Genomic DNA, 10,262 nt, shown 5'->3' with positions numbered 1-10,262 from the left:
TGCTAACCATGTGACTTAGCTAACTTAGCTAATCATTTTTAGCAGTTTTGCTAAAAATGCTAACTAACATGCTAACTATGCTAACCATGTGACTTAGCTAACTTAGCTAATCATTTTAAGCAGTTTTGCTAAAAATGCTAATTAACATGCTAACTATGCTAGCATGCTAACTATGCTAACCATGCTACTTAGCTAACTTAGCTAACTAGCTACAGTGGGTAGGAGTCATAGTTGATGACAAGTAACAGTTACAATGGCTGAACAGTTAAAAAGTTCAGTAGTTTAAAGGGTTCAATTGTTTAACAGTAAAATATTATAGTGAGGACTTTTATTTTGAAACAGTTTTTGGCAGAGGAAGCAGTTGAACAGGATGTGTAGTCTTAATAGGGCCAGTTTGTATGCTTAAAGCCTGAGACTGGCAGTTGGTCCAGGTGGCCCGAACACCTGCCATAGGATTCTAATTGCTTAACGGCTCTATTGTGATGTCATCAGCCCATGTTAAGTCTATGGGGAAATTTTGAACAGTTTTTAATTAATAGTTTAAAAAGTATAAAAGTTACAAAGCTGAAAAATAAATAGCACCCATGTCCCAAGTAAGACCTACGTAACATAGTTTGAATGAAGTTTCTACGTTAAACGGTTGAAGCTGCATTAAATGCGTTAGAAGAAGAATAAGAACTAGAAAAGCATTTCCTGAAGGAAATACAGTGCATGAAAATGCAAAAATATGATGTAAAATATCATACAGAGTAAAAACAAACTATATTGGTTGCTAGGTAGATGAGGTTTAATATAGTTGGAATGACTGAACAGTTAAATAAGTGGATAGTTTAAATGGTTAAATTATTTAGGTAGATAGTTGACGATAACTGACACTTGGAATGGCTCTAATGTTTGCTAGCAGTTATGCTAACTATGTTAACAAAAATAATAATGTTAACCAAGTATGCTAACTAGCATGCTAACAATGTTAAAATGCTAAGTATGCTAACCATGTGACTTAGCTAATCATTTTTAGCAGTTATGCTAACTATGCTAACTAACATGCTAACCATGTGACTTAGCTAACTTAGCTAATCATTTTAAGTAGTTTTGTTAAAAATGCTAACTAGCATGCTAGCATGCTAACTATGCTAACCATGTGACTTAGCTAACTTAGCTAATCATTTTAAGCAGTTTTGCTAAAAATGCTAACTAGCATGCTAACATGCTAGCATGCTAACTATGCTAACCATGTGACTTAGCTAACTTAGCTAATCATTTTTAGCAGTTTTGCTAAAAATGCTAACTAGCATGCTAACATGCTAACTATGCTAACCATGTGACTTAGCTAACTTAGCTAATCATTTTCAGCAGTTTTGCTAAAAATGCTAACTAACATGCTAACTATGCTAACCATGTGACTTAGCTAACTTAGCTAATCATTTTAAGCAGTTTTGCTAAAAATGCTAACTAACATGCTAACTATGCTAACCATGTGACTTAGCTAACTTAGCTAATCATTTTAAGCAGTTTTGCTAAAAATGCTAACTAGCATGCTAACATGCTAACTATGCTAACCATGTGACTTAGCTAACTTAGCTAATCATTTTAAGCAGTTTTGCTAAAAATGTTAACTAGCATGCTAACATGCTAACTATGCTAACCATGTGACTTAGCTAACTTAGCTAACTAGCTACAGTGGGTAGGAGTCATAGTTGATGACAAGTAACAGTTACAATGGCTAAACAGTTAAAAAGTTCAGTAGTTTAAAGGGTTAAATTGTTTAACAGTAAAATATTATAGTGAGGACTTTTATTTTGAAACAGTTTTTGGCAGAGGAAGCAGTTGAACAGGATGTGTAGTCTTAATGGGGCCAGTTTGTATACTTAAAGCCTGAGACTGGCAGTTGGTCCAGGTGGCCCGAACACCTGCCATAGGATTCTAATTGCTTAACGGCCGTATTGTGATGTCATAATCATAATGTTAAGTCAATGGGGAAATTTTGATTAGTTTTTAATTAATAGTTTAAAAAGTATAAAAGTTACAAAGTTGAAAAATACATAGCACCCATGTCCTAAGTAAGACCTACGTAACATAGTTTGAATGAAGTTTCTACGTTAAACGGTTGAAGCTGCATTAAATGCGTTAGAAGAAGAAGAAGAATAAGAAGAAGCCTAGGAAGAACAGTACAGTGCATTTTCATGCACTGTAACTAGAAAAGCATTTCCTGAAGGAAATACAGTGCATGAAAATGCAAAAATATGATGTAAAATATCATACAGAGTAAAAACAAACTATATTGGTTGCTAAGTAGATGAGGTTTAATATAGTTGGAATGACTGAACAGTTAAATAGGTGGATAGTTTAAATGGTTAAATTATTTAGGTAGATAGTTGACGATAACTGACAGTTGGAATGGCTCTAATGTTTGCTAGCAGTTATGCTAACTATGTTAAAAAAGATAATAATATTAACAAAGTTACTATGCTAACTAGCATGCTAACACGTTAGCATGCTAACTATGCTAACCACGTTACTTAGCTAACTTAGCTAATTGTTTTTAGCAGTTTTGCTAAAAATGCTAACTAGCATGCTAATATGTTAGCATGCTAACTATGCTAACCACGTTACTTAGCTAACCGTTTTTAGAAGTTATGCTAAAAATGCTAACTAGCATGCTAATATGTTAGCATGCTAACTATGCTAACCATGTTACTTAGCTAACTTAGCTAATCATTTTTAGCAGTTTTGCTAAAAATGCTAACTAGCATGCTAACATGCTAACTATGCTAACCATGTTACTTAGCTAACTTAGCTAACTAGCTACAGTGGGTAGGAGTCATAGTTGATGACAAGTAACAGTTACAATGGCTGAACAGTTAAAAAGTTCAGTAGTTTAAAGGGTTAAATTGGTTAACAGTGAAATATTGTAGTGAGGACTTTTATTTTGAAACAGTTTTTGGCAGAGGAAGCAGTTGAACAGGATGTGTAGTCTTAATAGGGCCAGTTTGTATGCTTAAAGCCTGAGACTGGCAGTTGGTCCAGGTGGCCCGAACACCTGCCATAGGATTCTAATTGCTTAACGGCCGTATTGTGATGTCATAATCATAATGTTAAGTCAATGGGGAAATTTTGATTAGTTTTTAATTAATAGTTTAAAAAGTATAAAAGTTACAAAGCTGAAAAATACATAGCACCCATGTCCTAAGTAAGACCTACGTAACATAGTTTAAATGAAGTTTCTACGTTAAACGGTTGAAGCTGCATTAAGTGCGTTAGAAGAAGAAGAAGAACTAGAAAAGCATTTCCTGAAGGAAATACAGTGCATGAAAATGCAAAAATATAACGTAAAAAAATCATACAGAGTAAAAACAAACTATATTGGTTGCTAAGTAGATGAGGTTTAATATAGTTGGAATGACTGAACAGTTAAATAGGTGGATAGTTTAAATGGTTAAATTATTTAGGTAGATAGTTGACGATAACTGACAGTTGGAATGGCTCTAATGTTTGCTAGCAGTTATGCTAACTATGTTAACAAAGATAATAATGTTAACCAAGTATGCTAACTAGCATGCTAACAATGTTAAAATGCTAAGTATGCTAACCATGTGACTTAGCTAACTTAGCTAATCATTTTTAGCAGTTATGCTAACTAGCATGCTAACTATGCTAACCATGTGACTTAGCTAATCATTTTTAGCAGTTTTGCTAAAAATGCTAACTAGCATGCTAACATGCTAGCATGCTAACTATGCTAACCACATTACTTAGCTAACTTAGCTAATCATTTTAAGCAGTTTTGCTAAAAAATGCTAACTAGCATGCTAGCATGCTAACTATGCTAACCACATTACTTAGCTAACTTAGCTAATCATTTTAAGCAGTTTTGCTAAAAATGCTAACTAGCATGCTAACATGCTAGCATGCTAATTATGCTAACCACGTGACTTAGCTAACTTAGCTAACTAGCTACAGTGGGTAGGAGTCATAGTTGATGACAAGTAACAGTTACAATGGCCGAACAGTTAGTAGTTTAAAGGGTTAAATTGTTTAACAGTAAAATATTATAGTGAGGACTTTTATTTTGAAACAGTTGTTGGCAGAGGAAGCAGTTGAACAGGATGTGTAGTCTTAATAGGGCCAGTTTGTATGCTTAAAGCCTGAGACTGGCAGTTGGTCCAGGTGGCCCGAACACCTGCCATAGGATTCTAATTGCTTAACGGCTCTATTGTGATGTCATCAGCCCATGTTAAGTCTATGGGGAAATTTTGACTAGTTTTTAATTAATAGTTTAAAAAGTATAAAAGTTACAAAGTTGAAAAATACAAAGCCCACATGTCCTAAGTAAGACCTACGTAACATAGTTTGAATGAAGTTTCTACGTTAAACGGTTTAAGCTGCATTAACTGCGTTAGAAGAAGAAGAATAAGAAGAAGAAAAAGCCTTGGAAGAACAGTACAGTGCATTTTCATGCACTGTAATAAGAACTAGAAAAGCATTTCCTGAAGGAAATACAGTGCATGAAAATGCAAAAATATGATGTAAAATATCATACAGAGTAAAAACAAACTATATTGGTTGCTAAGTAGATGAGGTTTAATATAGTTGGAATGACTGAACAGTTAAATAGGTGGATAGTTTAAATGGTTAAATTATTTAGGTAGATAGTTGACGATAACTGACAGTTGGAATGGCTCTAATGTTTGCTAGCAGTTATGCTAACTATGTTAACAAAGATAATAATGTTAACAAAGTTACTATGCTAACTAGCATGTTAGCATGCTAACTATGCTAACCATGTTACTTAGCTAACTTAGCTAATTGTTTTTAGTAGTTTTGCTAAAAATGCTAACTAGCATGCTAACATGCTAGCATGCTAACTATGCTAACCATATGACTTAGCTAACTTAGCTAATCATTTTAAGAGGTTTTGCTAAAAATGCTAACTAGCATGCTAACATGCTAGCATGCTAACTATGCTAACCATATGACTTAGCTAACTTAGCTAATCATTTTAAGAGGTTTTGCTAAAAATGCTAACTAACATGCTAACATGCTAGCATGCTAACTATGCTAACCATGTGACTTAGCTAACTTAGCTAATCATTTTAAGCAGTTTTGCTAAAAATGCTAATTAGCATGCTAGCATGCTAACTATGCTAACCATGTTACTTAGCTAACTTAGCTAACTAGCTACAGTGGGTAGGAGTCATAGTTGATGACAAGTAACAGTTACAATGGCTGAACAGTTAAAAAGTTCAGTAGTTTAAAGGGTTGAATTGTTTAACAGTGAAATATTGTAGTGAGGACTTTTATTTTGAAACAGTTTTTGGCAGAGGAAGCAGTTGAACAGGATGTGTAGTCTTAATAGGGCCAGTTTGTATGCTTAAAGCCTGAGACTGGCAGTTGGTCCAGGTGGCCCGAACACCTGCCATAGGATTCTAATTGCTTAACGGCTCTATTGTGATGTCATCAGCCCATGTTAAGTCTATGGGGAAATTTTGATTAGTTTTTAATTAATAGTTTAAAAAGTATAAAAGTTACAAAGATGAAAAATACATAGCACCCATGTCCTAAGTAAGACCTACGTAACATAGTTTGAATGAAGTTTCTACGTTAAACGGTTGAAGCTGCATTAAGTGCGTTAGAAGAAGAATAATAATAAAATGCCTTGGAAGAACAGTACAGTGCATTTTCATGCACTGTAATAAAATGCCTTGGAAGAACAGTACAGTGCATTTTCATGCACTGTAATAAGAAGCCTAGGAAGAACAGTACAGTGCATTTTCATGCACTGTAATAAAATGCCTTGGAATAACAGTACAGTGCATTTTCATGCACTGTAACTATCAAAATTTCCCCATTGACTTAACATTGCCCTTTATGACATCACAGCAATTAGAATCCTATGGCAGGTGTTCGGGCCACCTGGACCAACTGCCAGTCTCAGGCTTTAAGCATACAAACTGGCCCTATTAAGACTACACATCCTTTTCAACTGCTTCCTCTGCCAAAAACTGTTTCAAAATAAAGGTCCTCACTACAATATTTCACTGTTAAACAATTTATCCCTTTAAACTACTGAACTTTTTAACTGTTCAGCCATTGTAACTGTTACTTGTCATCAACTATGACTCCTACCCACTGTAGCTAGTTAGCATGGTTAACATAGTTAGCATGTTAGCAACTGCGAAAAAATTATTAGTTAAGTTAGCTAAGTAACATGGTTAGCATTGTTAGCATGCTAGTTAGCATTTTTAGCAAAACTGCTAAAAATGATTAGCTAAGTTAGCTAAGTAACATGGTTAACATAGTTAGCATGCTAGTTAGCATAGTTAGCATAACTGTTAAAAATGATTAGCTAAGTAACATGGTTAGCATGCTAACATAGTTAGCATAACAACTAAAAATGATTAGCTAAGTTAGCTGAGTAACATGGTTAGCATAGTTAGCATGCTAACATGCTAGTTAGCATAGTTAGCATAACTGCTAAAAATGATTTGCTAGGTTAGCTAACATAGTTAGCATGCCTACTAAAAATGATTAGCTAAGTTAGCTAAGTCACATGGTAAGCATACTTAACATGTTAGCATGCTAGTTAGCATACCTACTAAAAATTATTAGTTACGTTAGCTAAGTCACATGGTTAACATAGTTAACATTGCTAACATGCTAGTTAGCATAACTACTAAAAATGAAAACATTAGCTAAGTTAACTAAGTTAAGTAACTTGGTTAACATTAGTATCTTTGTTAACATAGTTAGCATAACTGCTAGCAAACATTAGAGCCATTCCAACTGTCAGTTATCGTCAATTATCTACCTAAATAATTTAACCATTTAAATGATCCACTTATTTAACCGTTCAATCATTCCAACTATATTAAACCTTATCTACCAAGCAAATCATTTAACTATATAAACTATCAACCTATATTTAACTGTTCAGTCATTCCAACTATATTAAACCTCATCGTGTTCAGGCCACCTGGATCAACTGCCAGTCTCAGGCTTTAAGCATACAAACTGGCCCTATTAAGACTACACATCCTGTTCAACTGCTTCCTCTGCCAAAAACTGTTTCAAAATAAAAGTCCTCACTACAATATTTCACTGTTAAACAATTTAACCCTTTAAACTACTGAACTTTTTAACTGTTCAGCCATTGTAACTGTTACTTGTCATCAACTATGACTCCTACCCACTGTAGCTAGTTAGCATGGTTAGCATAGTTAGCATTGCTAACATTGTTAACATTTTTAGCAAAAATGTTAAAAATGATTAGCTAAGTTAGCTAAGTAACATGGTTAGCATAGTTAGCATGCTAGTTAGCATAACTGCTAAAAATGATTAGCTAGGTTAGCTAACATAGTTAGCATGCCTACTAAAAATGATTAGCTAAGTTACCTAAGTCACATGGTAAGCGTACTTAATGTTAGCATGCTTGTTAGCATACCTACTAAAAATGATTAGCTAGGTTAGCTAAGTCATATGGTTAACATAGTTAACATGTTAGCATTGCTAACATGCTAGTTAGCATAACTACTAAAAATGAAAACATTAGCTAAGTTAACTAAGTTAAGTAACTTGGTTAACATGATTATCTTTGATAACATAGTTAGCATAACTACAAACATTAGAGCAATTCCAACTGTCAGTTATCATCAATTATCTACCTAAATAATTTAACCATGTAAATTATCCACCTATTTAACCGTTCAATCATTCCAACTATATTAAACCTTATCTACCAAGCAAATCATTTAACTATATAAACTATCCACCTATTTAACTGTTCAGTCATTCCAACTATATTAAACCTCATCTACCTAGCAACCAATATAGTTTGTTTTTACTCTGTATGATATTTTACATCATATTTTTTGCATCTTCATGCACTGTATTTCCTTCAGGAAATGCTTTTCTAGTTATATGTTATTATTCCGCTGTTGTGCGTTTAATGCGGCTTCAACCGTTTAACATAGAAACTTCATTCAAACTGCGTTGCGTAGGTCTTCCTTAGGTGACTTCAGCTATGTATTTTTCAACTTTGTAACTTTTATACTTTTTAAACTATTAATTAAAAACTACAAAAATGTCCCCATAGACTTAACATTGGCGATTATGACATCACAGTAGGGCACTTAGAATCCTATGCCAAGTGTTCTGATCACCTCCAGCAACTGTCTGTCTCAGGCTTTAACCCTTTAGGCGCCAGAGGTTTTTTTTCGAAACGTTCGATTTTGACATCTTCATTTCAAAAGGCTATATTTTAAAAGTGATAAGAGATACAGTCTTTCTGTAAATTAGAGAAATATTAAGGATGACCCAAAGTTTATGTAGGGATTAAATGTTTATATCTAATTTGCATATTATGACGCCATATGGTGGCGGCCATCATGGATTATAGAATTTTCATGAAAAGTCGCATGTTTGAAATATAAAATGTACCACTTCTATCCCCCCAAAATGTCCCTCACCTTCTGTATGCTATATTGCACAATACTGAATGCTCAGGTAAATAGTAAGTAGTGAACAAACTGTGTAAATCATTACTAATAAATGGCAGAAACAAACCAAATGCATGTAGCGGTAGACTGGCCTTTTGCTGTAGAGATTTTCCATTTACTACATACAGTAGGCACTCTGATTCCATGTATGGGGCACATATATATTATTCAGATGACACACAAACACAAGTAGACAAGACCTGTTTAGTTCAAAAGCTCATTTGCCACGGCAAGGCACAGATCAGGAGTGAGATGACGAGACAAGACAAGAGACAATGTTAGTATTTTTTTCTTTTTGTTGTTTTTGTGTTTTTTTTCCCTAGCTGACAAAGACACACACATCACAAGGACATGAACACACAAAAAGGAACACATAGTGTATGTCCTAAATGATCAGGGAAATAGATAGCAAATCAACAGTGTAAATCATTACTAATAAATGGCTGACTTTTTTTTTATGTAGCAGGCCTTTTGCTGTAGAGATAATGACTCCCTATCCCTATCCATACAGGGCCGGCATTCCCATCATCTTGTGATAGACTATGCATGACCTAATGTGTGTGTGTGTGTGTGGGAGAGGGAGAAAGCGTGTCACCACCTCCACCATGCGAGCAGCATAGCCAGATCTGCCTCGTGCGCGCCGAGTGGAGAGAATTTGCGCAGCTCGGACTAGGCCTACTGTCATTCTCATTGCGACTCCCCACACTGCCACTACGTTCCCCCCTAACTGTCCTATGAGCACTTCGACCTCGTCTAACATACCCAGTGGCATTAGACAAAGGCTCCACCACGTTACTGTCGCCGCGATTGTGGAGAGGCACACGTTCAGAAGACAGAAGCTAGTGCTATGGACATGCTACCTCCAGCCTCGTTCACCACACCACTAACACCCTGCTAACTTCCCGATGAACACTCCGAACCCGTGAAACATTATTCCCACCAGTGACATTGGGCAAACGATTCAACGTTTGTGCTTGGTGTAAGCTAAACTATGGAGTAAACTCTCACTTTGTCCAGCTGCATCATTGCAAGGCAGGGACGCATCTGAAGCCTCACTAAACGAATCACCGTCATTTTCTGAAGGCAGATATTCCCCTTCAGAATCAGGGTCCGCGAATAGAAGACCCAACACTTAATTTCAGGTAAACTTTTTTGATGCCATTAGACGATAATCTAATGCAAATACTCGCTGACATTGACAATATCGCTCTGACAAAGTGGCTCACACGCACACTAGCTCCGGTATTGTACGCACTGATTCAATGCAGCTGTAGCGCGAAAGTTTTGTTTAAAGAGTGCCCTTTTTTCGACTCGGGGATGACGTATGACATGTCTGCCATCTAGTGGAGTGGAGGTCGAACGAAATATGACACCCTATTTGACTAAATCGGCCGGTTTATTCAGTACCGCATCTTGTCGACTATAGTCGACTGTGGCGCCTAGAGGGTTAAGTATACAATATGGCTCTATTAAGACTACAGATCCTGTTCAACAGCTTCCTCTGCCCACAACTGTTTCAAAATAAAAGTCCTCACTACAATAAGTCTATATTAAACAATTTAACCATTTAAACTATCCAACTATTCCAACTGTCAGTTATCATCAACTAAGCCTCTAGCCTACTATATTAAACCACCACCTACCTAGCAACCAATTTAGCAACCATTGAAATTAAGCATCTATGTCAGTTTCCATAGCAACCAATATGATTATACTAGCAAACCACTGTAGTAACTCCTTTATTTCTGATAGTAGCCACCATGGACA

This window comes from Alosa sapidissima, chromosome 2, assembly GCF_018492685.1.
Source record: "Alosa sapidissima isolate fAloSap1 chromosome 2, fAloSap1.pri, whole genome shotgun sequence".
Taxonomy (NCBI): domain Eukaryota; kingdom Metazoa; phylum Chordata; class Actinopteri; order Clupeiformes; family Clupeidae; genus Alosa; species Alosa sapidissima.
Note: the sequence above shows the minus strand (reverse complement) of the source record.